Here is a 25848-nt window from a genome sequence, read left to right on the forward strand (position 1 = left end):
CTCCTTGATCTCCCGATCTTACTGATCTTGGGCTGTGGTTTATGTTGGCTCTGTGTATGTCTTTAGGTTTTGGTTCTTGTTGGGTCTTTCTTTGGTGGGTCTTTCCCACCAGCTGGTTATCTGAGGGTCAGTCTGTCCCCCACGTCTTGATTTCTGTTGTGCAGGTGTGGGCAGGTTGTGTTGGAGCTGGTTATTCCGTGTGTACAAGGTTTCAAGGCTTTTCTCTTGCTCTTGTTGTTGTTTGTTCTTAGTAATTTCTTCACTATTTAGTTGTATTTCCAGATAGGTCCTGGGTTGAGTTAGTGTGACTTCCACTCCCTCTTTCACCTTCTTCTGTTCTTATCTGTTGTTGGTTGGTTCCTTTGTTGGTGGGTTCCCTCTTCCAGGAGGTATCCTGGTGTTCATGGCTTCTACCTACTCTTTTTTATGGGAGGATTTAGGGGGAAGGTGAAATGGTTTAAGAGAGCAGAATGTATTGTATGATATTTAAAGTACCAGCCCTTAGAGAAGAGATAGGAGATCCTTTGGATATGTACAGTGTTAACTGTGATAATTGACCCACCTAGCCACTTTTTAGAAAGGGTGGAAAGAAGATGAGACTCTTGTTGTGGGGTGGAAGGATTGTGAGTTGGATCTAGAAATCTGTGAGCTTGTGGGAGGTCAGATTGTGAGGTAAAGTGAGAGTAAAGGGTAGGAAGTAGGTGTAATGTGTGAGAGAATAGAGTTAACCACACCAGTAATAAAATTCAGGAAACAGTGAAGTGGGCTGAGATCTGGGAGGGGTTCTGTGTAGTATTTATAGATGTATGGAACAGCTATTATTTACAATGGTAATGGAGCAACAATCATATGACAAGATCTATGTGATCTGGATAACTAGAATAGGGAGTATAGGTCCTAGAGTAGTGTGCTAATGGAACACAAGTGAAGTGAAAGACAGTTAATTAACAATACATTATGAAAGAGAGAACAAGGGGAAACCAGTCAAACAATGCAAATTAACCAGTCAAGAGAAGAAGACTAAACAGAAAGAAGAGAGATACAAAAATACTAATAAAATGAGTGATGTAAGAATAATGAAAAATAATAATAATACAAATATAGAATATCTTGCAATTTCTTTGGAGTAGCAAAGTGGAATTTGTTTCACTGTCTCAGCTGTTGAGATGCCCCCTCTTTGGGTCCAACTTTCGTCTTTTCACAGTTCCAGGTTTTATTGTTTCACTTGTGGGCATTAAAAAAAAAAAAAGAAGGAAGAAGAGATATAAAGGGAGAGAAAGAAGGAGTAGAACAAGAAAGAAGGATTAGAACAAGAAAGGAAAGAGAGGAATAAGGTGTTAAAAGAAAGAAAAAATAATTAAAAAATAACAATAAATAATTACTTTAAAAACAAAACAAAACAAATCAAAACAAGCCTGCTGGCTTCAAACTGGCCAAGCCAGTTTTGCTGATCTTTTTGGCTGCAGCTAACTCAGGAGGCCTAGGCCAGCTCTTCTCCCTCCCGACCAGCACTCTGTCAGTCTCAATACCCCCCACACCCCCATGGGAGCACTGGGTGGCAGGGTGGAGAGCTGCTCCTGCAGGAGAATCCCCAAAGTGTCCCGCAGGTCTTTTTTTTTTTTTTTAATTCAGTTACAATTGGCTGCATTGTCTCCCCATCCCATCCTCCTGCTCAATCCTGCTTCTCCCTCCATACAAGGAAGGGCCTGTCCTCTCACACAGCCCACCTCTCCAGCTAGACCAGGACTGTCTGGGTCAGGGCCCCACACTGCCCAACTCTCAACTCTCCCCAGCCAGCGCCCATAGTCTCCGTGGGTTTACCACTTCATCCTTATTCCCCTCCTGTGACTTCAAACAACCAGGTGTCTCTCGGTGCTACTCAAGCCTTGTTTGGCAGGGGAGGGAGCTGTTAACCCGGCTCTCTCCCAGGAGTCCTGCAGCAGGCCCAGTGGGTGTGGGCCTGGGGCTGCAGTCACCCTGGTCCCCACGCTGGTCCTAGGGACCTTTTTGTCCTGAAGCAATCCCCTTACCATCTGTTATTTCAGTGTCCTCTGTACTTTTTGGTCTCCTATCTTCATAAACGTTGGGGTACTGTTGTCTGTTTGCTTTGTTCCTCAGTAGATGGGGTAGGTGTTCCACCTGTGTTCAGGGGGAAGTGGACTCCACTCCCACCTATCTCACCACCATCTTTCCTCTTATTTACTTATTTTTAGAGAGAGGGGATGGGAGGGAGAAAGAGAGGGAGAGAAAGGTTGTTTTTCACATGCCCCCAACTGGGGACCTGGCCCACAACCCAGGCATGTGCCCTGGCTGGGAATCAAGCTGGTAATATTTCAGTTCACAGGCTGGCACACTGTCCACGGAGCCACACCAATCAGGACTATCCTCTACTTCTTCAGCTATTTCATAAATGTCATTTATGTTCCTCATCTTATAGAATTGTTTTATGATTCTCAAGTCCAAAGTCTTGGAGGATCTAGAGTTGTTGTAGGGTATCTATACTAACACTCACATGCCATTGAGTCCCTTTGCATGGTTGGTATCTTTGATTGTGGGCTTATATTTGGTTGATCTAAATCAGCAGAAAACCCGAGACCCTAAAATGAGGATACTTTTACCAAAAAGGATTTGGTTTCCCTCCACCATGAGCCAGGACAGGCTATCAACCTGTCACCATTTAAACCACCTTTAAGTTTTCTAGGCTTAATCTGGGACCCTTGGGTTTAGCAACTTCCCACTCCCCCTTGTCACCCACCCAAGGCACAGAGTCTTGGCAGCAGTGACAGTTTGGTTTCTGACTTTGAAGGAATTTTCTTCCTTTCATATATGTTTCTTATTTGCTAACTCACAGCTTTTCCTTTCATTTTTCCCCCTAGCCCTTTTGAAATTTCCCTTAATTCCTTAATTTCCCATAATTTTCAAGTCCAAAAATACCAAAAATTATGTCTCATGCAGAATCTAGTTTGCTTTTCCAGTGAGAAGACCTGTCCCCCCAACACACACACACACACACACACACACACACACACACACACACAACATATTCAATTCATTACATTCCCAGAGCCATAAATTATGGTAAGAATTTTAATCTAAATCTCCCTCTCAATTGGCTACATGTGATCCTCAACCCATTATATGGTTATTTCCCCATGTCCTGAACATAATGTTTGAATACATTCAGCTGGAAATAATACTCCCAATAGATTTCTAGCTCACAGCATAAGAGTTATAGAAAAATAGGTCCACGTGGAGCCTATGCATCTCTCTTTTCATGCAGAATAGTAAGTCAAGAGCAATACTACACCCTTAGGAGAAACACAGAGATTACTGCTACCATTTAAAGCTGAAAAATTCAGGATGGTAATTCTAACATCTCCAATTTAATTCTCTAGTTTAGTTAATACAAAAGATCATTAATTCTCAGAAAGTAATAGTGAACTTTCATAACTTGAGTTAGTTTATGAAGCCAACAAAAGTGCTGTTCCAGGTATAAGCTTTTTAATGGACTAATTTAGCACAGCCAGTGGCACCTGGTAAGCAGCTGTTGATCCAGTGATTTTTTTCTTTCAATCTCAATAAGCAGGTAACACCACAAACCATTAGATTCCTCTGGAAAAGGGAAATTTTGTGACATTTGTAGTTTAATTCTGTGCCACAAGTTAGTTCTCAGGGATCTTGACCATTTCCCAGTCTACAACATTATTGGTTCACCACATTGATGTTAATAATAAATCTGGAAGAGCAGAAAGTGGCAAGTTGCCTCAATGCTGAAGTTAGACATAGGCTCATCAAAACATGGGAGGTGTGCTCCACAAATCAGCGAGATCTGATGGCTCAGCAAGTTTCTGGCAGATCAGTACTCAGGCACAAGACAGGATATTTCTTCCAAAGTTAAAAATAAATTGCAATATCTTATGTTATAATTCCTGGTGGGATCTCTGTATTTTGAAAGTTATATATACTATATTTCCAGAGTAACTTGTTGATTTGATGATCTGAAATTCTACCTGATTTAAAAAGGCCCAGGACAGGAGAAGAGTCTTAATCTTATCCAAACTGCACTGCTAATCACTCTGCCCTTTGATCCCCATGACCCACCCAATTCAATGGTATGGCAGAGTAAATGCCTTGGGCACATTAAGATGATGTATTAACACTGTGGCAAATCCCAGCAAAATAGTCATGGTGAAGACTCCCCAAAATATGGAAGAAAGCCATGTCCTCTTTTGTATTTGGTTGTCTAAAAAGTTTATTTAGTTTTTTCCATACGATGGCTGTAGCTCTGTTTAGTTGTCTTTAACTTCATTCAAAACAATTTTGTTAGATTGTATTGTGACAGCTGTCATATCAGTATGCATTTAAAAAAACATCAAAATTGGTGAATTTTTGTGCAACTATTTTAATATCGAAGATGGAAGAAGACACACAACATTTTTGGTGTATTATACTTTATTATTTCAAGAAAGGTAAAAATGCAATTGAAACACAAGAAAAAGATTTGTGCAATGCATAGAGAAGGTGCTGTGACTGATCGATGGGATCAAAAGTGGTTTGGAAAGTTTCTTGGTACTATTAATATTTTGGCCAAATAATTCTCTGCCGTGGGGCTGTCTTATGCATCGGAACATGTTTAGCAGCACCCCTGGCCTCTACCCACTAGCAGCCAATAGCAGGAGATAGCTGACACACTCAAAATATCCAAATTAATAAATTTATTGGTGAAAATGAAAAATGTGACTTTTATTTTTATGGAAAAAATTAAATGAACTTTTTGGCCAGCCCAACACATAACTATTATTCTTTTTGGAAAACAACAGTTTGCTTGCCACTGAGTCCTGCTAACCCCCGTACATCTGTGATCTGGAACCACTGTTGACCATCACAAACTTGGAGTTTTAGGTAGTTAGCCCTAAAACTGGCAGTAAGTAATGCACTGCACAGTCAAGGAGAAGTTCATATGTTATAGACCAGTCTTAGGAAGATCCTCAAAGAAATATTTGAAAAAGAACATTGTCTACTTTTCCCGTGGGGCTATATCTACCATGCTGCTATTTCTTCCCTCAGTTCACTTCCAGGACTTCTGCTACTTCATGGGAAGTTTCCCATGACTAGGTGATATGGATGAGAAATCTGTAGCTGACAACAGCCAGAGATAGACCACTATGTTATTAAAGCTCACTCTGGGGTAACGTTGAAGAGAAGAGAAGTGAAGTGAAGGAGGGAAATCTTCCCAGTAGGCAGATCTTTAAGTACATTTTTTGGTCCATATTGCCCAAGAGAAAATCCCGATTACTTAGACTGAATGAGGTGTCGAGTCTTAGACAAAATCAGAGGACTGATGATAAGGAGGATATCTGTGTCTCACATTGATGTTGATTATAATGCTAATTTCAGAGGAGCTTGAAATGCCACCCTTCAGAATCCAGTAAATGCTCTGAAGAGGCTAGAAGATCTGGGGCCCAGCACCAAGGGGTGAATGGGGTTAATCCCTCTTACAGTTATACCCAAGGGCTCATTCACAAAATATTTGCTCCCACTCTCCGTGACTTTTTACTCTGCTGACTTACAGTTTTCAATGTCCACAGGAGAAATGCTTCCAGCAATGGATCTAACAGTAATCCCACTAAATTGGAGGTGGCAACTGCCATCTGTCCATTTAGTTCTCCTGGGGACATTAAATAAAACAACAAAAAAAGTGTTTGGTCCTGGTCCCCTACAGAAAATAGAGTGACTACAAATTGGGGACATGAAGGTATATGGCTGGCACCCAGTTGATCCCAAGGTGCCTCAATTTAGTTAAGAGGTAAAGATTAATGGAAGAGTCCTGCAACTCAATGTAAATTGGACATCAAGAGCTCAGATTCCTCAGGAATAAGGTTTCATCGAGAAACCCAACAACCTAAGATGCTCGCTGAAGACAACTTCAAACATGGCTCATGCCAGTTACGTATTTTCTTCTTGCTCTGTTTTGAATATATTCATTCACCTACACAAATGCCCTTCTCACGTCTCTCCTTTTCCCTCACAATAGTTAACTTTACAGTTTTCACTTGTACTGAAGAATTTGAGATGGTAACCAGCTTGAAATACTAACTAAACTTTAGTTTCCTCCCTTTGAGAATTTCTGAACATTCAAAGGATGATTGCAAAACAGTAAGCAATTTTTTGGAAGTATGGGATTAGATTTTTATTTCTGTGTATGTAACACAAAATACAATACCAAAAAAAAAAACACCCCACAAAGTATATACTTGAATAAATGTTTACTGAGTGAATAAATAGAAGGGATGGATTAATGAAAAGGTGAATGAATGTATGCATAATAATAACAGAGAAGAAATGCATTTTAAGGGGAATTCTAATCTTTGTTTCTTCCTTTTGGAACTTGTATTAGACTTATGTTAGAGCATTTCAGTTTATTCTATATATCTAGTCCTATTTATATCATCCATAATTTTATGAGTTACATTATAAATATTTTCTTCAGATCTATATTCCAGCTCATTAACTCACTTTTTAGCCATGTCTAATATTCTATCTAATATAATCACTGAGTTTTTATTTAAATGATTACATTTTAAATTTCTAGAGATTCTACTTGTCTCTTTGATATTATCTATGTCTTTTTCTTTTATACTTCTTTTAATCATTTTAATACATTTAATACTTACAATACTTTTTAAAGTCTAGCAGATATGCAATATCTGAATTTCTTCAGGTATGATCCTACTGTTTAGTGTCTTTGTTGACTCTGGTTCAAGGTGAATTATGTCCTTAAATATTTTGTAATTTTAGATTCTGAGCTCATCTTCAGAGTCTATTTCTGTGGAAAATCTCTGTGGCCTGGGCTGGGTATTTGCTGTTTCCAGGTGCTCATGGGTTTCACTGACCTGTGACCACTTCCGTTGATCCTCAGCTTGTTGGTTCATGAATCATACAGAATAGCATACAACTGAACCACGGAGCTACAGGATGACAGCCTCTGGTTACGCAATTCTCCAGGGGAGACTTTGTCCCCCAGCAACCAGGCTTAGCTTTAAAATCTTAGTTTTTAAAGTCTCCTTGTGTGTGAGCAGACTTATTTTCTAGTTACTTGTTTAAGGAGAGTAGTGCCTTTAAGAGTCCCACTTTTATGCGTAGGTCTCAGTTACAATCCCTGCCTCCCTCAGGCCCCTAGCCTTGTCATTTATCCCTCCACGGTGTTATAATCTAAACCCCTAGGTTATCATGACTACTGGCACCCCCCCCCACCACCACACACACACACAACAGCAATAGCAGTAACTGTTACAATGTCAGAATAGCTTTTTAATTCACTTGCTCCCTAGAGATTCTGTTTTGTGAATCCATCTATGCATTTAAAGGAGGATTTTATTCAGAGTCTATAGGTGTTTGTCATGGGAGGATTTGCAGGTTATTTCATATTATATATTATCTTAAAAGAAAGTCTCAGACAGTAAGCAATGGAAAGGTCTGTGAGATGACGCTTAGAGAAGGGTTTCATTTGCTGAGAAAGGGAAAGAGGAACCCACCCTGAGGGAAAGAGAAAAAGGGCACCGCAGGCAGGAGGAAGGCACTTGGAAAGAGCCCACAGAAGGGAAAGGGAAAGCAGTTGGCCGTCACGACTGAAGGGAGAATCGCTGCTAGATAAAGAGGCACAGACTGAATGGAGTATGCTGGAGTGTGCGTTTTCTGGGAGGTGGTTGGAGTTTTCTATCAAAGATCTATCAGGTTACTGTTAAAAGAAATGAACACTACTTGTGGCTTTAAGAATTGGTTCATGCTCCCAGTTCCATGGGAAAAGAGACATGAGAAAAAATCCTGACACTTTTAAAATGAAAGTTCATTTGACCAAAGAAGATATGATATAGCCAGAAGGCAACTGTTCAAGTCCAAAAGGAGACTGAAACCTCTGATACAATTTGACATTGAACAAGTGTGGATGGATTAGCATCCATCAGCATTTCTGACAAGATGTAGTACCCTCAGGCTGTGGACAAACCTGGAAAGGGTGACTGCCAGCCTGCAGCTCATGCACCGCTCTATACCACCTTGCCCGCATTTTATGATTACGAATCAGTTTTCTTTGACGTGCCCCATTTGTCACCGCAGCATCTTTGTCTCGGTGCCTTTATCAGTTACAACTTCATCAGAGCATTTCAGTGCACCATTTACAAAATTGCTTTTTTGCTGAAAGTGAGAGAGTACAAAGCAGTGCAATTCTGCAGAACAAAAGAGAAAAGGTGCTACCTAGAGACTCCTGCACAGATGGCCTTCATTTTTCTAACAAAACAGCCCCGTGAGGTGTTTTGCCAATAAATATCTTTATGTGTTACAGTGAGATGAAATCGAGTTACTATTGCATGCAGGTTTTCTCCATAGCTGGATGACAGAAAAAAAACCTAAAGGCCTTCAATATAATGCCTGCATGGTGAAGCATTTGGGTATACAGATTATGTACATGCAAGCTTCTCTCTCAGGTCCTAAAGCTCATAATATAGTCAGTTGTAGCTTATACAAAAGAGAAACCAGCTCTCTTTACAGGCAGCTTTATTTTATGCCCATCCCTGTCTGTGTCTCAGGCTTCCCTAACATACCATAAGGCCTAGAGTAAAGGACTGGCAAATCCTCATTTCTAGAAGTTGTCTGCACTGTCTGTTTAGTTTTGGCATCCACTGTTGACAAAATGGGCTGTATTAATTCAATCATCCCATGCATTAATGTAATTTTAATCACCATAGCAGGATCAGCTCCAATGGCTTCACTCACAATTATGACCTGTGAATAATCTATAACCCATGAGTAAATAACCAAGTAAATATTATTTATGAAAGCAACATCATGTCCTTAAAGTCACAGATTCCTGCAGACATCAATCACAGCAAACGGCAGTTGACGTTTGCAATGTACCTTCTGCTATGCCTCAAAGGTCAGATCCCTGGGACCAGATCTGCTTCTCCATGTTATAATCCTACCTGTGCTACTAAACCACTAGTCCAGAGCAGGTCCTTTGCCCTCTTTCTGCCTTTGCCTTTCCATCAGCAGAGTGAAAGCAAGATGCTATTTGCACACAGGCTAACAGAGTTATATAAATGTCATGGAGCCCATGGTCATAAATTTTCTTCAAATATGCCCACAAAATATGCCTGTACTAGGTGTTATTGTCCTAACTGCTAATTAGTTCCAATTGCAAATATTTGGTTTGAAAGTTGAACTGAGACCATTTTTATATTCCAGGGCCACTTCATATAACAAATTATCCCAGCTTAACACAAAATAAACACCTGTCACACTTGAGTATTTACTAAATCTCATCACCCCTGACAAACATGGGCCATGTAATTTATGTAGCAAAAAAAAAAAAAAAAAAAAAGGAAAAGAAAAAAGTAGACCTCCAGCTGCCCTCATGGAAAGTTACTGCCCAGATGAGTTTGACTTCCAAGAAACCGGATGGGCGACTAACCCTTTCCTGAATCTGTTTTGTATCTGGTCCAGGAAATGGCTCATGATTATTGAATTCCAACAACCCTGCAGTGACCAGAAGCAGCAAGGTGTCCATCTCTGCCTTGGGGAGAAGGGGCAAGTGATCCATAAACGAGGCTGCTATAGTTCTGCAGTTGTGCTTTTTCTCCTTTTTTTTCAATTTCCGCTGATGAATCAAAGCCCAAAGCCCTCGTGCCCCCAAAAGGAGAGTGCTGTATGACCCAATGTGTGAATGAATCTCTCCTTCACTGATCCTCATTGTTCCTTAGCAATAAAACTGTGTCGAACAGGGTAATTGTTAAGTCAACCCTTCTCCCGTTTTTACCAGTGAGGATGTCTGCATAAGTTATGACTTATTTCATCTTCAAATTATTTTCCTCTTATCTTCTTGCTTCCTCACCACCTTCGGACTGAATGTTAACATTTCCACAGAAGAGTCCACAGTAAATGTTTCATGAGTGGCTTTGATTAACAGCTCTTCCCCATCAGCTAAATGTTTTTCCCCAGCAAATTTCTCGTCAGGCTGATAGGGGTAGGAAGAGGAATCAATGGCCCTCAACACCCCATATATTCAGGGGATCTACATACTGCATCTTTGCCTGGTTATAAACAGAAAAATATGTCTCCTTTTGGATAGTCATGGGCTTTGATGTTGTAAACAAAATGTGTGTCTCACTCTTTTGATGTACCCTGGAATTTCCCTTAAGTCAGCTCTGGTCTTCCACTGCACTGGCCGGATTTAACATAGCATGCCTTCTGTATTTTCAGGTATTTACCCGTGGAGCATAATTTCTGTAAAAATCTAGAAAATTAATTTTAGTAAAACTAGTACCCATCAATTTAAATATCACACCTGGTCTTTTTTGTAATATATTTATTGATTATGCTATTACAGTTGTCCCATTTCCCCCCTTCACTCCACTCCATCCTGCCCACCCCCTCCCTCCCACATTCCCCCCCTATAGTTCATGTCCATGGGTCATACTTATAAGTTCTTTGGCTTCTACATTTCCTACACTATTCTTACCCTCCCCCTGTCTGTTTTCCACCTATCATTTATGCTACTTATTCTCTGTGCCTTTCCCCCCTCTCTCCCCCTCCCACTCCCCTGTTGATAACTCTCCATGTGATCTCCATTTCTGTGGTTCTGTTCCTGTTCTAGTTGTTTGCTTAGTTTGCTTTTGTTTTTGTTTTAAGTGTGGTTGTTAATAACTGTGAGTTTGCTGTCATTTTTATTGTTCATATTTTATTTTCTTCTTTTTCTTAGATACATCCCTTTAACATTTCCTATAATAAGGCCTTGGTGATGATGAACTCCTTGAACTTGACCTTATCTGAGAAGCATTTTATCTGCCTTTCCATTCTAAATGATAGCTTTGCTGGATAGAGCAATCTTGGATGTAGGTCCTTGCCTTTCATGACTTGGAATACTTCTTGCCAGCCCCTTCTTGCCTGTAAAGTCTCTTTGGAGAAATCAGCTGACAGTCTTATGGGAAGTCCTTTGTAGGTAACTGTGTCCTTTTCTCTTGCTGCTTCTAAGATTCTCTCCTTCTGTTCAATCTTGGGTAATGTAATGATGATGTGCCTTGGTGTGTTCCTCCTTGGGTCCAGCTTCTTTGGGACTCTCTGAGCTTCCTGGACTTTCTGGAAGTCTATTTCCTTTGCCAGATTAGGGAAGTTCTCCTTCATTATTTATTCAAATAATTTCAATTTTTTATTCTTCCTCTTCTCCTTCTGGTACCCCTATAATTCAGATGTTGGAACATTTAAAGATGTCCTGGAGGTTCCTTAGCCTCTCCTCATTTTTTTGAATTCTTGTTGCTTCATTCTTTTCTGTTTGGATGTTCATTTCTTCCTTCTGGTTCATACCATTGATTTGAGTTCCAGTTTCCTTCCCATCACTATTGGTTCCCTGTGCATTTTCCTTTGTTTCTCTTAGCGTAGCCTTCATTTTTTTCATCTAATTTGCCACCAAATTCAACCAATTCTGTGAGCTTCCTGCTTACCAGTGTTTTGAACTGTGCATCTGATAGGCTGGCTATCTCTTTGTTGCTTAGTTGTATTTTTTCTGGAGCTTTGATCTGTTCTTTCATTTGGGCCATTTATTTTTTGTCTTGGCACACCTGTTATGTAAAGGGGCGGAGCCTTGGGTGTTCACCTGGGGCGGTGTAAGGCTGGTTGCTGTGCTATGACACTGTACATGGGGGAGGGGCCAAGAGGGATCAGTGGTGCCTGCTCCCCTCTCCACCAGATTTCAGTCTTTCACTCCGCTACCCACAATCAAACTGGGCCCCTCTGGTGCTGATTCCTGGGTGGGTGGGCTTGTGCACGCTCTAGGCCCCTGTGGGTCTCTCCAACAACCTCTCCTGTGAGGCTGGGAGTTTCTCCTGCTGCCGCCTCAAACCCCACGGGTGTTTTCAGTTGGAGGTTTTAGGCTTTATTTCCCCTGCACTGGAGTCCTGGGTTGTGTGGTCTGTTTAGCTCCCCCGCTGTTTCTCCTGGTTTATCTATGCGCGACTGTGGCGCCACCTTGTGGGGTCTGCTAGCTGTCTCACTGCCTGCCCTGTTCCACAATCTGCCACCTCGCTGGGTCTGCCAGCAGCCGCCTTGCCAGGAGTCCTCTCCTCCTCGTCTCCCCTTCTCCGCCCCTCCTACCGGTGTGGATGAATGTGTCTTCTTTATCTCCTTATTTGTTGGACTTCCATACAGTTCGATTTTCTGTCAGTTGTGGTTGTTTTTTGTTTTTAAATTGTTGTCCTTCTTTTGGTTGTGCAAGGAGGCACAGTGTGTCTACCTACACCTCCATCTTTGCCGGAAGCTCTCACGCCTGGTCTTTAAAAAACATCATTACAAAGAGCTCTGCCCTATTGCCTTGTCCATGTCACCATTCTTCTGTGTGCCACTTACAAAGCAGTTCCATAAAAGTTGTGGCAGTGACGGGGTCTGGTGCACTTTGTGGGCTCTTCTCTCTCAGCCTGTCAGGCTGGCTCCCACCAGCCCGTACAACCTCAAAGATGTAGTTATGATGTCCATCCAGTCTCTGGCCCAGACTCTGCCCCAAAGCCTTCAGCAACAGGATCAGTCCCTTCCTGGCCATACCTTCCATCCCCTGTACCACTCCTCAGGAGCAGGCAGGGATTCTGTGTCTCCTCCAGGTCACAGAGAGACCCAGGATTTCTCAGACCCTTCTTCCTGTTTGCAGGGACTTCAATCAAATGCACTTCTGTGGTTAAGTCCACTACACCTCAATATAATTACGATAATGAAAAGAATTGGAAAATTGTTGTGTCTTAAGAAGTCTTACTTTTAAGAGGTGTGTCTTCTTGCAAAATGCTATTTCAGATTCCAGGAGCTAATTTGAAACTATCTTGCTTTTCTTTTTATCTTTTTCTTCCCCACTCTAGTCCCAGCACCCTACTCCTCTACCATCTACCACCTCAATACATTCTTTTCGCACTTCGAATTCCTGCTATACCAATCTTCAGCTTCCCCAAGGTAAAGAATGCTCTCCAGAATAGTGCAGAGGAAATGCAAAAGAGAAAGCATAGCTATAGTTTAAAAATTATCCCCTCACAACACCCAGCCTATCTGCAACTCATTTGAGCTGTCTGACATCTACAGCTCACTGCCTTGCTCCCCACCGCACTTCTTTCTTCTGAAACCATTCCTGGCATCATCTACACTTTCCACTCTTTCTCTCTAAAAATCGCTGCCCTCTTCTCTTTGCCCTTTCCACACTCTAGGGATGGGGACTTTATTGGTGCCTGAACTTTTCTTCTCATCTCCTCGACTCTCACCAAACTTCTCACTTCTACTTTAATTTTTACTATTTTGACTTCATTTTTATCACCTCCATCTTCATAAATGCTTCTTTAGCTTCAAATATATATTTTAATTTTTAAAGTCTTCTGATTATTTCTTCACCCAAGTATTGCTGTAACACAGTGGCACTTGGGTGATATGTAATGGTGTGACCCAGGAAGTCTTAGAATCTACGTCATGGACATACATTTTTATCTAAAGCTAAATGAAAGAAAAGTCCCTTAGTTAGAAGAAACTACCATCAAAATGGAAAAGCCAGGAGTGGCTACAGACCCCAGCTAAAGAATACTCTGGTGAGAGAGAGAGAGAGAGAGAGAGAGAGAGAGAGCGAGCGCAGAACCTAACAACAGCAACAGGCAATTTTTCACATTAAGGCAGGCAGGTAGCATTTTGCAGTGCATAGCGAAGGAAAAACCTCTGTAAAAATTGCACTTAATGTGGACAGCTACCATTTGCATATTCATTGACTAGAGGCAATTTGCAACTAATAAGGACCCTGAGAGGAGGGGAAAAAAGATAAATTCCACCAGTATTTATTGAGTGTTTTACCATGTGTTGGGCAGAAAGCAAAGTATTTTACAGCATTATCTTAATTTTCACATCAGCCCTATAAAATTGAATTATTTTAGCAACCTCACAGAAGTTGAAACTGAGGTTGAGAGGTTAAGTAAATTGGCCATAATCACACAGTAGAGATGTGACAGAATCCAGGTGGTTTAAGTACAAAGCCTGCATGCTTGGCCCAGAATCACATGAGACAAGAAGTCATTGGACATAAGAAGAATTTGGACAATACAAGGAAAGGAGCAATCCAAAACCCTTCTCTTGGACATCTGTCTAAGAATGACCATCCAACATTCGATAAAAAAAAAGAACATAATGTTGACATCAGAATCCATGTATGTATATACATGGTCATATTTAAGCTTTATATATATAAATGTATATATATGACTAATGGCCATATTTAAGCTTTAAAATGAATAGTGAAATATATGTCACTCTCTTTACAGAGGGTAGACTCAAATTCTGACTGCACTATATTTGTGTCTTCTTAAAATTATGTTAAAGAACCCCTCTATCATCAACAATAGATATATAAATATTTTAGTCAATACTCCAGCAGCAAGAATGGAAAAACAAACGAAAACAGATAGTCCTCTTGTTATAGACTTGCATCTTTTAATTTGGTGTGTCAATTAATACTCTCTTTGTTTTATATTGAGTTACATAACACCATTCTATACTGTTTCGAAAAGAGACAAGAGGTTCTCGCCTTTGATCGTTTTAAATCATATGTTAACATTTGCTTTTGCTCAAACATGAGATTTTGTTATCCTCTGTGTATTCTTTGCAAAGTAGTGTAGTGTCTGAGAAATTACTTCAGTTATTGAAAGATCATAATCAGAAAGAACAATCATTTCATGTTTTAATTCATAACCACAATTCTTTTTCATTCGTAATCCTATTAATTTTTTTCATCTACTTTCTTTTTTGTAAATATTTATACTCCAAAGTATTAGCATACATAACTAAATAAATACCTTTCAATTCTGTCTTCTTGCAGACTGATTAGAAAATGGCCCAATTACATTGTAAACTCCTTGAGTGTACCTCTTGTTAATGGTGTCTGGCAGAGTTCTGGGTACAATTAAAGATTCTCAGTAAATATTTGTTTACAGAATTTGGCTACCTCCAGAATTAATGCCAATAACAATAACAGTAATAATAGACATTTCCTGAGTGAAAGTCACAATTTATGTGTTTGGCATTGTGCTGGGTTTCATACTACTTTTCTCATGTAAGCCTTGTAACAGCACATTATTTCTACTTTACAAATGAAGAAATTACAGTTTTGAGTAGCCGCATGCCCATCCCCACATCACATATCCAATAAGCAATAGAGCCAGGTTCTGCCCAAGTAGACGTGATCCCAAGGCCCATCACTCAAATAGTACACAGTAGTTTCCTCTCACTACCCTTCTCAAAAGCTGCCAGGTAACCTTTTAACTTCACAATCTCTTTCCACATTTCCTTAGCAGGCATATATTTACTAATTTTATCCCCCAAAACCTCTCCGATTCACATGCCTGATTCTGAAAGGAAATATCAGAACTTACCTTGTATGCTCATTATTATGGTTCTTCTCCATGGTGTGCTGGTAAACACTTAACAGTCGACTCAGGATGTGGGTTGTGAGAGGACCCCTGATTTGTAGTGTTTGTCTGATTTCATGCAATAAATTCTGCTACCATGGAGGAGTTCCATGAACCCAGATGATGGTCAAGATGATGTCCCTGACCCCAGAATTGAAAAGAGTTGTGTACCACTGACTTCATGCACCTGGAACCCTTGTACTCAGGCATACCACCAGCTCCTCTGCCTATCCACTAGGGTGAAGCTGGGAAAAACATTAAAAAAAAAATCCTCCCTCTTAGGATTAACTTTGGATGAGTATCTAGGACATGCTCACACCTGTTTTAAACACTCACACACAGTGGATGAGTTAAACTGATTTTTTGTTGTTGTTCTTCACAAACCGTGGCTCTGAAAGTGTGGCCTCCAGACCAGCCTGGGAATTTGTTACAAATGAAGATTCTGCCTCCCCTCCCCACTGCCACTAGATCTGGTGAATCAGAAATTTGGTGGTGATGGGGAGCGGGGATGGGAGATTCCTGTTTTAATGAGCCTCCAGGTGATTCTGATGCTCAAGTTTGAGAACCACTGTCCTGAATTTCAAAGTCTTTCTTTCATTTCACTCACAAGGTAAAGAAATCAAAGCAGAGAAAGATTAACAAGGGGAACCCAAGTTCAATTTTAATGGGGGAAAAGTAGGAGTGGCCATAAGTCTGACAAGTGAGTGGTTAATGCAGGTTGCAGAGAAGAAACGTCTCACTGACTTACCACTTACCCAGTTACCACTGACACCTGAGTCAGAAGGGAGGGGAAAACCAAATGGCAGAAATTCTCCCCAAAACAGAGAAGAGACTCACTGACTTTTAGAAACTCATCCCAGAAGCAATCTTTGGAGGTACCAGGAGAAGGTGGATCCAAGTGGAAAGCCTCACTCTTCAGCATACAATGGGGGAAGCTCTGCACTTTACAGAAGTGAGAAAAAACACAAGCTTTCTACCTAAATACTACCTGGGTTTACCCTGCATTTACTTAGGGGCACTATTTTTCTGCCTGCCTCAGTAGTTCACCTGCATCAGATTCTCCTAGAGGGCTTGTTAAAACACAGATCGCTGACTTCTCCCCCTTGTCCACTCCCCACCTTATCTAGTTCCTGAAGCTGTAGGTCTGGTGTGGAGCCCATAAATTTGTACTTGTAAGGAGTTCCCGGTAACGCAGCTGCTGATCTGGGAACTACACTCAGAATTGCTAGCCCTGCGGACCGACTGCTCTAAGGTCTCTCCCTCTCTGCACATGGTTCTTGAATTGCAAAGGGGCTGTTGGATTTTCCTCACAGCTGGCCTCCGGGAGTGGTGGGTGAGGAGATGTGTATAGTGAAAGCAAAGAGAGCAAAGCTTTCCTTTCATTAGAGGCATCACTGCAAAACACAAACACAGTTTAATCAGAGCCATAATTGGTACATTACATAAGGATTTTCATTTACTCTGCTGCATCTCATTTTACTCGGAAGAGGCATTTCCTGCAGACAGTTTTAAAGGAAAAATTTTATAATTAGAGAATACAAGTGTAATCAATTTTGGCTTATGGGAAGGCTTTTCTAGAAATCAAAATGCATCCTGTCATCAACATACAAATATTCCAGAAACAAACATTATGCAATTTACAGGTATTCATTAATATTCTAATATACTATTTCTAGCTTCTCCTTCAGCAATAAGCCAATACTTCCTTTGTGAAGACTCAATATTCCTATTACTGAAATGACCCAAAGGCAGCAGAGTAGTCCATATAAGCTCCTTCTGTCTTCTGCTCCTCACCACATAAATAACCAAATGGCATTCATTAAGTTTGCAGATGACATCAAGCTAGGAAAGAAATTATCCCAAAGGAGAGAGAAAAATTTAAATGTAGCATGACCTTGATAATTTGTAGCAAAGGAGAAAAAAACCTAACAAACATTATCTAAGCAAGTACTCACTGAAAGGTAAAATCCAAACTACAAAATAAAAGGTCAATCTACATGTAAATTTTCCACTTACTCATTCATTTATTCAGCAATTACTTACTGAGCACCTGTTATGTGGTTGGCTCTGGGCAGGGGTGGTATGCACAGCAGATACTGTCCTCACTCTGGGAGCTTGCAGACCAGAGCAGGGAGAGGCTTCAAACAAGTCAATAAACAAATAAAGACTTCATTTTTAATCATGATCAGTGCTTTGAAAGAGGAGAAGGGATTGCTTAGGTACAGTGTGAGGGAGCTTCCCTGAGGAGGTGACATGAGCTAGAACATGAAGGATGAGAAGCAGTCGGCCTGGTGCAGCGGCCTGTTCCAGGCACAGGGGACTGCTCCAGGCCAGGACGATGTCCTGTGGTACTTTCCTGGGCAGGAAAGGTCTCGGTGCATTTTAGGAACTGCCAGACCAGTGTGGCTTGAGCAGAGTGAATAAGACGAAGTTGTGGAGAGAGATGGGATGGGAGAGAAGGCATCCAGGTAAACATGCACCGGCACCATAATAATATTTTAGAGCAGGGGTCAGCAAACTTTTCCTATAAAGGGCCAGATAATAAATATTTTAGTCTTTTGTGGGCCATAAGGTCTTTATCACAGTACTCAACTGTCCAATTGTAGCAAGAAAGCAGCCATAGACAATACTTAATTGAATGCATGTGGCCATGTTCCAATAAAACTTTATTTATAAAAATCTGCAGTGTGGATGGACTTGGCCTGCAAGTCAAATTCTTTCAGTCACCAAGCCCTGAAAGAATAAAAGCAGCCTGGAGACTGTACTAGGAAACCCAAGTAGGATCAGGAAATTCATCTTTTAAATGAATCAGCATTAGTCACACCATCACTCAACAAAATGTCCTCCTTGAACTCCACACTTAAGTGGGTTATGATAAAACATGCATAGCTTGTAAAATAGTGATGATTTTAGCTTCGGAAAACTTTGACCAACGGAAAAGTTTAAAGAGATGGTTTATTCAACTTGAACAACACAGAAAAGTTAATAAAATAACATGTGCTTAAAGTGTTATTTTTCTGAGGATGTGCCCCAATACTTTCAATTGTTCACAGAGTGGAAGGATGAGGAATCAACAGGAAGGGAAAAGGGAAAAGTGAGATGGAAAGAGAACTGGAAGAGTATAATGGCTGTACAAGGCAAAAACTTGTGAATAACGGTCGCCGCTGGCTCCCCACCCTGTTTCAGTAAGGACAGGTCTGCTGGGCAGGAAAGGAATGTTTTAATCAATGTGTCTTAGGTATCGCCCAGTTTAAAAGAACGCCATAGTGTATACTTGTGTTAGGCAAATTGTTGTTCTAGAGCAGGGATGTCAAACTCATTTTCACCGGGGGCCACATGAGCCTCCCTGTTGCCTTCAAAGGGCCAAATGCAATTTTAGGACTGTATAAATGTAACTACTCCTTAACAGTTAAGCGACAGCTCAGCACTGCTGCTGCGTAGAAGCAAGGTGGACGGCCGGGTTTGGCCTGCGGGCCTTGTGTTTGCCACTTGTGCTCCAGAGTTTATCCTCTTTTCAACACTACATTTACCTTAAAAAATATGCTAGTTCTGCTAAGCATCTTACATGTATTTTCTCATTTTACTTCTTACAATACTCCTATGAAGTCACTATGATTATCACCTTCATTTTACTAAAATTAGGCCCTTCCTATTATTGCCCCGTTTCACAGAAAACTTATACTTAAAGATATTACATAATTTTCCCAAGACAAATAGCTAATAAATGGTTGACTCTGTTTTTCGATTTAACCTTTATTGTATTTTTTTCCATTACCACTTAGTTCCCTTATACCCTCTCCCCCCAGCAATCACCACACTCTTGTCCATGTCCATGAGTCCTTTTTCCTTTTTGCTCAATTCCTCCAACCCCTCACCTGCCCCTCCACCCACTAGCCATCATCTGCTCTCCATCTATGAGTCTATCTGTTTTGCTTGTTATTTCAATTTGTTCATTAGATTCCACATGAGTGAAATCATATGGTATTTGTCTTTGACTGGCTTCTTTAACTTAACATAACATTCTCTAAGTCCATCCGTACTGTTGCAAAGGGTAAAATATTCTTCTTTTTTACGGCCAAGTAGAATTCCAATGTGTAAATGTCCCATAGTTGTTTTATCCACCGATCTATTGATGCACACTTGGACTACTTCCATATCTTGGTGATTGTAAATAATGCTGCAATGAACATAGGGGTGCTTGTGTTCTTTCGAATTGGTGTTTTGGTTTCCTTTGGATATATTCCCAGAAGTGGGATTGCTGGGTTAAAAGGCGGATCCATTTTAATTGTTTGAGGTAACTTCATACTGCTTTCCACAGTGGCTGGACAAGTCTGCATTCCCACCAACAGTGCAAAAGGGTTCCCCTTTCTCCACATCCTCACCAACAATGGTTTGTTGATTTATTGATGACAGCCATTTAGACAGGTGTGAGATGGTATCTCATTGAGGTATTAATTTGCATTTCTCTGATGATTAGTGACATCGAGCATCTTTTCATATGTCTATTGGCCATTTGCATATCCTCTTTAGAGAAGTATCTATTCAGGTCCTTTGCCCATATTTTAATTGGGTCATTTATTTATTTATTTTTGATATTGAGTTTTGTAAGTTCTTTATAGATTATGGATATTAACCCCTTATCAGATGAATCAGCAAATATGTTCTCTCATTCTGTGGTTGTCTTTTTATTTTGTTGATGATTTCCTTTGCTGTGCAAAAACTTTTGGTTTCATGTAGTCCCACTCGTTTATTTTTTCTTTTGGTTCCCTTGCCTAGGTAGTTATATCCAATAAAAAAATTCTACGAGCAATGTCCGAGATTTTACTGCCTGTGTTTTCTTCTAGGATTTTTATGGCTTCCAGTCTAATGTTTAAGGCTTTGATCCATTTTGAATTTATTCTTGTGTGTGGTGTGACAAGATAGCCTAGTTTCATTTTTCTGCACTTATCTGTCCAATTTTCCCAACACCATTTATTGAATAAACAATCTTTGGCCCATTGAATGTGCTTGCTTCCTCTGTTGAATATTAATTGACTATAAAGGTGAGGGTTTATTTCTGGGCTTTCTATTCTTTTCCATTGATCTATGGGTTTTTTTTTTTTTTTAATGCCAGTACCATGCTGTTTTGATTACTATGGCCTTATGGTAAAGTTTGATATTAAGTACCATGATTCCTCCAGCTTTGTTCTTTCTCAGCATTGCTGTTGCTATACAGGTTCTTTTGTAGTTCCATGCAAGTTTTTGAAATATTTGCTCTAATTCTATGAAATATGTCAATGGAATGTTGATAGGAATTGCATTAAATCTATAGATTGCTTTGGGCAGTATAGACATTTTAATGATGTTAATTCTTCCTATCCATGAACATGGTATGTGCTTCCACTTATTTGTGTCATCTTCAATTTCTTTCTTCAGTGTCTTATAATTTTCTGAGCACAAGTCTTTTACATCCTTGGTTAGGTTTATTCCTAGGTATGTTATTCTTTTTGTAGCAATTGTGAGTGGGATTGTTTCGTAATTTCACTTTCTGTTAGTCCTTTATGGGCATATAAAAATGCAACTGATTCTGGGTATTAATTTTATATCCTGCTCCTTTGCTGAATTCATTTATCAGTTCTAGTAGTTTATTGATGGAATCTTTGGGGTTCTATATAGAGAGTATCATGTCATCTATGAATAGAGACAGTTTTACTTCTTTGTCTCCAATTTGGATGCTTTTTATTTCTTTTTCTTGTCTAATGGCTGTGGCTAGGACTTCCAGTACTAGGCTGAATAAGAGAGGTGAAAGTGGACATCCCTGACTTGTTCCCAATCTTAAGGGGAAAGCTTGTAGTTTTTGCCTGTTGAATATGGTGCTGGCAGTGGGTTTGTCATATAAGGCCTTTATTATCTTTAGGTATGTTCCCTGTAATCTGACTTTGCTGAGAGTTTTGATCATAAATCAGTGCTAGATTTTATAAAAAGCTTTTTCTGCAACTATTGATATGATCATGTGGTTTTAATCCTTCATTTTGTTTATGTGGTGAAGCACATTTATTTATTTGTGAATGTTGTTTCAACCTTGCATTCCTGGAATAAATCCCACTTGATCATGGTGTATGATCTTTTTGATGCATTGCTATATTTGCTTTGCTAATATTTTGTTGAGGATTTTAGCATCTATGTTCATCAGAGATATTAGCCTTTAATTTTATTTCTTTGTAGTGTCTTTATCTGGTTTTGGAATTAGGATAATACTGGCCTCATAAAATGAGTCTGGGCGCCTTCTGTCTTGAATTTTATGGAATAATTTGAGAAGGAGAGCTGTTAGCTCTTCTCCAAATGTTTGGTAAAATTCACCTGTGAAGCCATCTGGTCCAGGGCTTTTGTTTGTTGGGAGTTTTTTGATTACTGTTTCAAAGTCATTATGTAGCATCTGTCTATTCAAATTCTCTGATTCTTTCTGATTTAGTTTCAGAAGATTGTATGTTCCTAGGAGTTTATTAGTTTCATTCAGGTTGTCCAGTTTGTTGGCATATAGTTGTTCATAATATTTCTTACAATCCTTCGTATTTCTTTGGTGTCAGTTGTTATTTCTCCTCTTTCATCTCTGATTTTATTTATTAGGGTGCTCTCTCTTTTTCTTTGATGAGTCTGGTTAAAGGTTTGTCAATCTTGTTTATCTTTTCAAGGTAACAACACCTGAAATCATTGATCTTTTGGATTTTTTTTTAGATTTATTTCATTTATTTCTGCTCTAATCTTTATTATTCCTTCCTTCTATTCACTTTGGGCTGTGTTTGTTGTTCTTTTAAAAGCTCCCTTCAGTGTAAAGTTAGACTAATTATTTGAGCTTTTTCTTGCTTTTTGAGATATGCCTGTAATGCTATGAGTTTCCCTCTTAGGATTGCTTTCCCAGTGTCCCATAAATATTGGATTGTTGAATCCTCATTTTCATTTGTTTTAGGTATCTTTGATTTCTTCCTTGATGTCGTTGTTAACCCATTCATTGTTTAATAACATGCTATTTAGCTTCCATCTCTTTGTATGTTTTTCAGTGTTCTTCTTGTGATTGATTTCTAATTTCATAGTGTTGTGTTCAGAGAAGATGGTTGATATGATTTCAATCTTCTTAAATTTACTGAGACTTGTTTTGTGTCCTAACATGTGGTGTACCCTAGAAATTGTTCCATGTGCACTTGAAAAGTATGTATATTCTGCTGTTTTCTGGTAAAATGTTCTGAAGACATCAATTAATTCCATTTAATCTAGTGTGTTTAAGGCTGCTATCTCCTTTTTGATTTTCTGCATGGAAGATCTATTCATTGAAGTCAATGGTGTGTTAAAATCCCCAACTATGATTATATTTCTGTTGATCTCTCCCTTTATGTCCATCAAGATTTGCTTTACATATTTAAGTGCTCCTATGTCTGGTAACTAGGATATTTACTAGGGATATATCCTCATTTTGGATTGTTCCCTTTGTCAGTATGTAGTATCCTTCTTTGACTGTTACTATGCCTTGGTTTTAAAGTCTATTTTGTTGGATATAATTACTACTACTCCAGCTTTTTTTTCATATTTATTTGCATGAAATATTGCTTTCCAAATCAGCAGCCTGGCTTAAGCACCATAGGGTGGGGTAGAGTAATTCCTGTAGGTGTGGGTGTTGTTTCTCTCCGGCTGATGCCATTCAGCAAAGAGTGCTCTGCCTGAGAGAGATGGCTCCAGCAGTATGGGGAATGACTTAGCACATGGAAAACTGTTCCTTCAGTTTTCTCCCCAGAGCCACCAACCCCTGACTCTTATCACACTTCTCTATAGTCTACTCTGCCTTCCCTTTGCCTGCACCCAGGGTAAGTGGCTGTAAACAAAATTTTGTGCTTTGGCCCTTTAGTAGGCTCTCTGCATCTCCAGCTATCTCTCCTGGCAGACAGGAACATTGATGCTTTTCACAGCTGGAAGTTCTGTGTTCCTTTCAGGCTCTGGTACTGTAGGCTGGGATGCCCATCTTGGGGTTTAAACCCTATAGTTCTCAGGGGAACCCCCCCAGCTGCTGAAATATCCCTCTGGAACTTTAGCTGTTGTCCATCGGAGCCCAGCCAGCCCTCTCGCATCTCCTCCGCACTCCCTACCAGTCTCATTGTGGTGAAGTGGTTTCTTCTGTCTGTCCGTGGTTATAAGACTTCTTTTTTCAGTTAGTGTTCAGTTGGTTATTCTGGATGATTTCTCTACAATTTAGTTGTAATTCCAGATGGTCTTGGGAGGAGGTTAGTGTAGCTTCCACTTACTCTCCTGTGATCTTGGATTCAATGTCTATTTTATTTTTAAAGTGAGATAGATTAAGTGAGGAACCATTGTGTTTACATTTATTTTTCTTTTTTGTAGCCCCGAGTAATTAAATCATAAGATTTCCACTTTTTTCATTCAAAGTGTCTAAGGTTAGAGAGAATATATTTAGCTCACTCACATCTCTGTAAACATTTCCATAAGGTCAATAATTTCTGGGTCTATGTGTAAGTATTATGGGAAAAGGCTCACATCTTGGAATAGTCTAAAATGTAGACTTATTTTTCTAAGGTTTCCTAATATGTTTTGTAGTAACTAGGATTTTAAGTTTCTTTAAGTATAGGAAGTATAGTTGTTTTACCATCTTCTTGATACTTCCAATATTTGAAGTATTTGTCAATCTTTTCCTGCTGTCACTTATTCTGTTGGTTCTTACTCTTGTGTCTGACTTTCTTATGGGCTTAGATATTTTTTCTATAGTATTCATTTCCTTCAGAATATTATTGGTGAGAATTTTGGGGGCCCAGAATGAAGGTGCATTCCTCCATAGAGGACTGTAATTTACTTGTGCCAACTGCTTGGAGGCACTACCAGGTTAAGGCCACCTTAAAAAAAAATCAGTCTGTTTTTACTGCATTGCAAATATGGAAGTTTAGGCTGCGAATCTGTGTTAGGATCAACTTGCCATTACATGGGATGTTTCATTTCAGGGATGTTTCCCTCTTTCTATCACTGTTTGGTTTCAAGGTAAATATCCTTGCCTATTCTTGCAGGAGGGGATAAATATTTCTTATGCACCTCTCCATTTCAAAGTCCCAGCATTATGTGCAGAAGAGCCCCCTATTAAATTGCATCTTAGACTTTGTCTTTTTCCCCACGGCTTTGAGGCCAGCTAGACAAGCCCACTAGGAATTACAATTATCCTTAAGGCAGGAGTAGCTTTAGGGATTTGCTGACCTCTCTGGGTCCCACCTATTTTGTCAGTTCTTTGATGCTCTTAAAAAGGGAGCTTTTAAATACTTTGTAGCATTTTAGAATGTTGTATACTAAAGAATTAACCTTTGATCTAGTCTCCTGGGAGTTGATCTTTATGCCCTTAGAAAGTACTGCCTGATAAGAGAATCTTGGTTTTTCTAAGGGTTTGGGGTCATACCAATAGTTTAACAATGTGATTTAGGGTGAGGGTGCTGAATCACTCACCGGGTACCAGCTCTGGAGGGGTGAGCGACACAGGCAGTCAACCATGTGTAAATGACGGAGCTCCAATAAAAACTCTGGATGCCAAAGCTCAGACAATACTCAGCATCTTGTCACAAATGGTCACCAGAAGAAGTCAGCACTAGCTGTGACTCATCCAGGAAAGGACAATGGAAGCCTCACACATGGAATTTCCCTGGACTCTGACCCATGTGTCTGCCCTTGGTAGATTTTCATTTGTATCCTTTCGCTGAAATAAACCATAACCATGAGTATAACAACTTTCAGGGAATACTGTGAGTACATATAGCGACTTACCAGACCTGTAGGCATCTTGGGGAACACCAAAGTTGGTGTGAGAAGTGAGGGAGGTCTTAGACACTTCCCTGACTCTGCACCAGTTTTTAGTTGTAAATCATTGCTTTCAATAGAAAGGTAGTCTTATTGCCTAAACAGCCATTTGATTGTAGAAAAACAATCTGTAATAATTAGGAAGTGCATTTTCCTGCCTTTACTCCAGGTTTATGTACACAGCTATTTACTTGACTTAAGCAGTGTGACTGAACTATTTTTAATCAAAATCAGGCAAAATCAGAACATGCTTTTAAGAATCAGACTTAGTCAAATATTGACTAGATATTTTTTGACAAAAGAAATATCATATGAATGAATATCTATGCATATATTCATATATATACATATAAATGTAATGTACATATAGCTATGTGTATGAATATATCTGACTGACAAAATAGCACTGAATTAAGAGTCAAGACATGTGGGTTATAATAGCAATTCTGATTTTTAGTACTTTCTAGAGAAGTCAACTTTGGTAATTCATTTATCATTTTGAGTCCACTTTCTCATAAACCCAGTGACTTAGGTCACGGATCTCTCTGGGGGTGATCTTACTCACTGC

This window comes from Desmodus rotundus, chromosome 11 (genome assembly GCF_022682495.2).
Source record: "Desmodus rotundus isolate HL8 chromosome 11, HLdesRot8A.1, whole genome shotgun sequence".
NCBI lineage: Eukaryota > Metazoa > Chordata > Mammalia > Chiroptera > Phyllostomidae > Desmodus > Desmodus rotundus.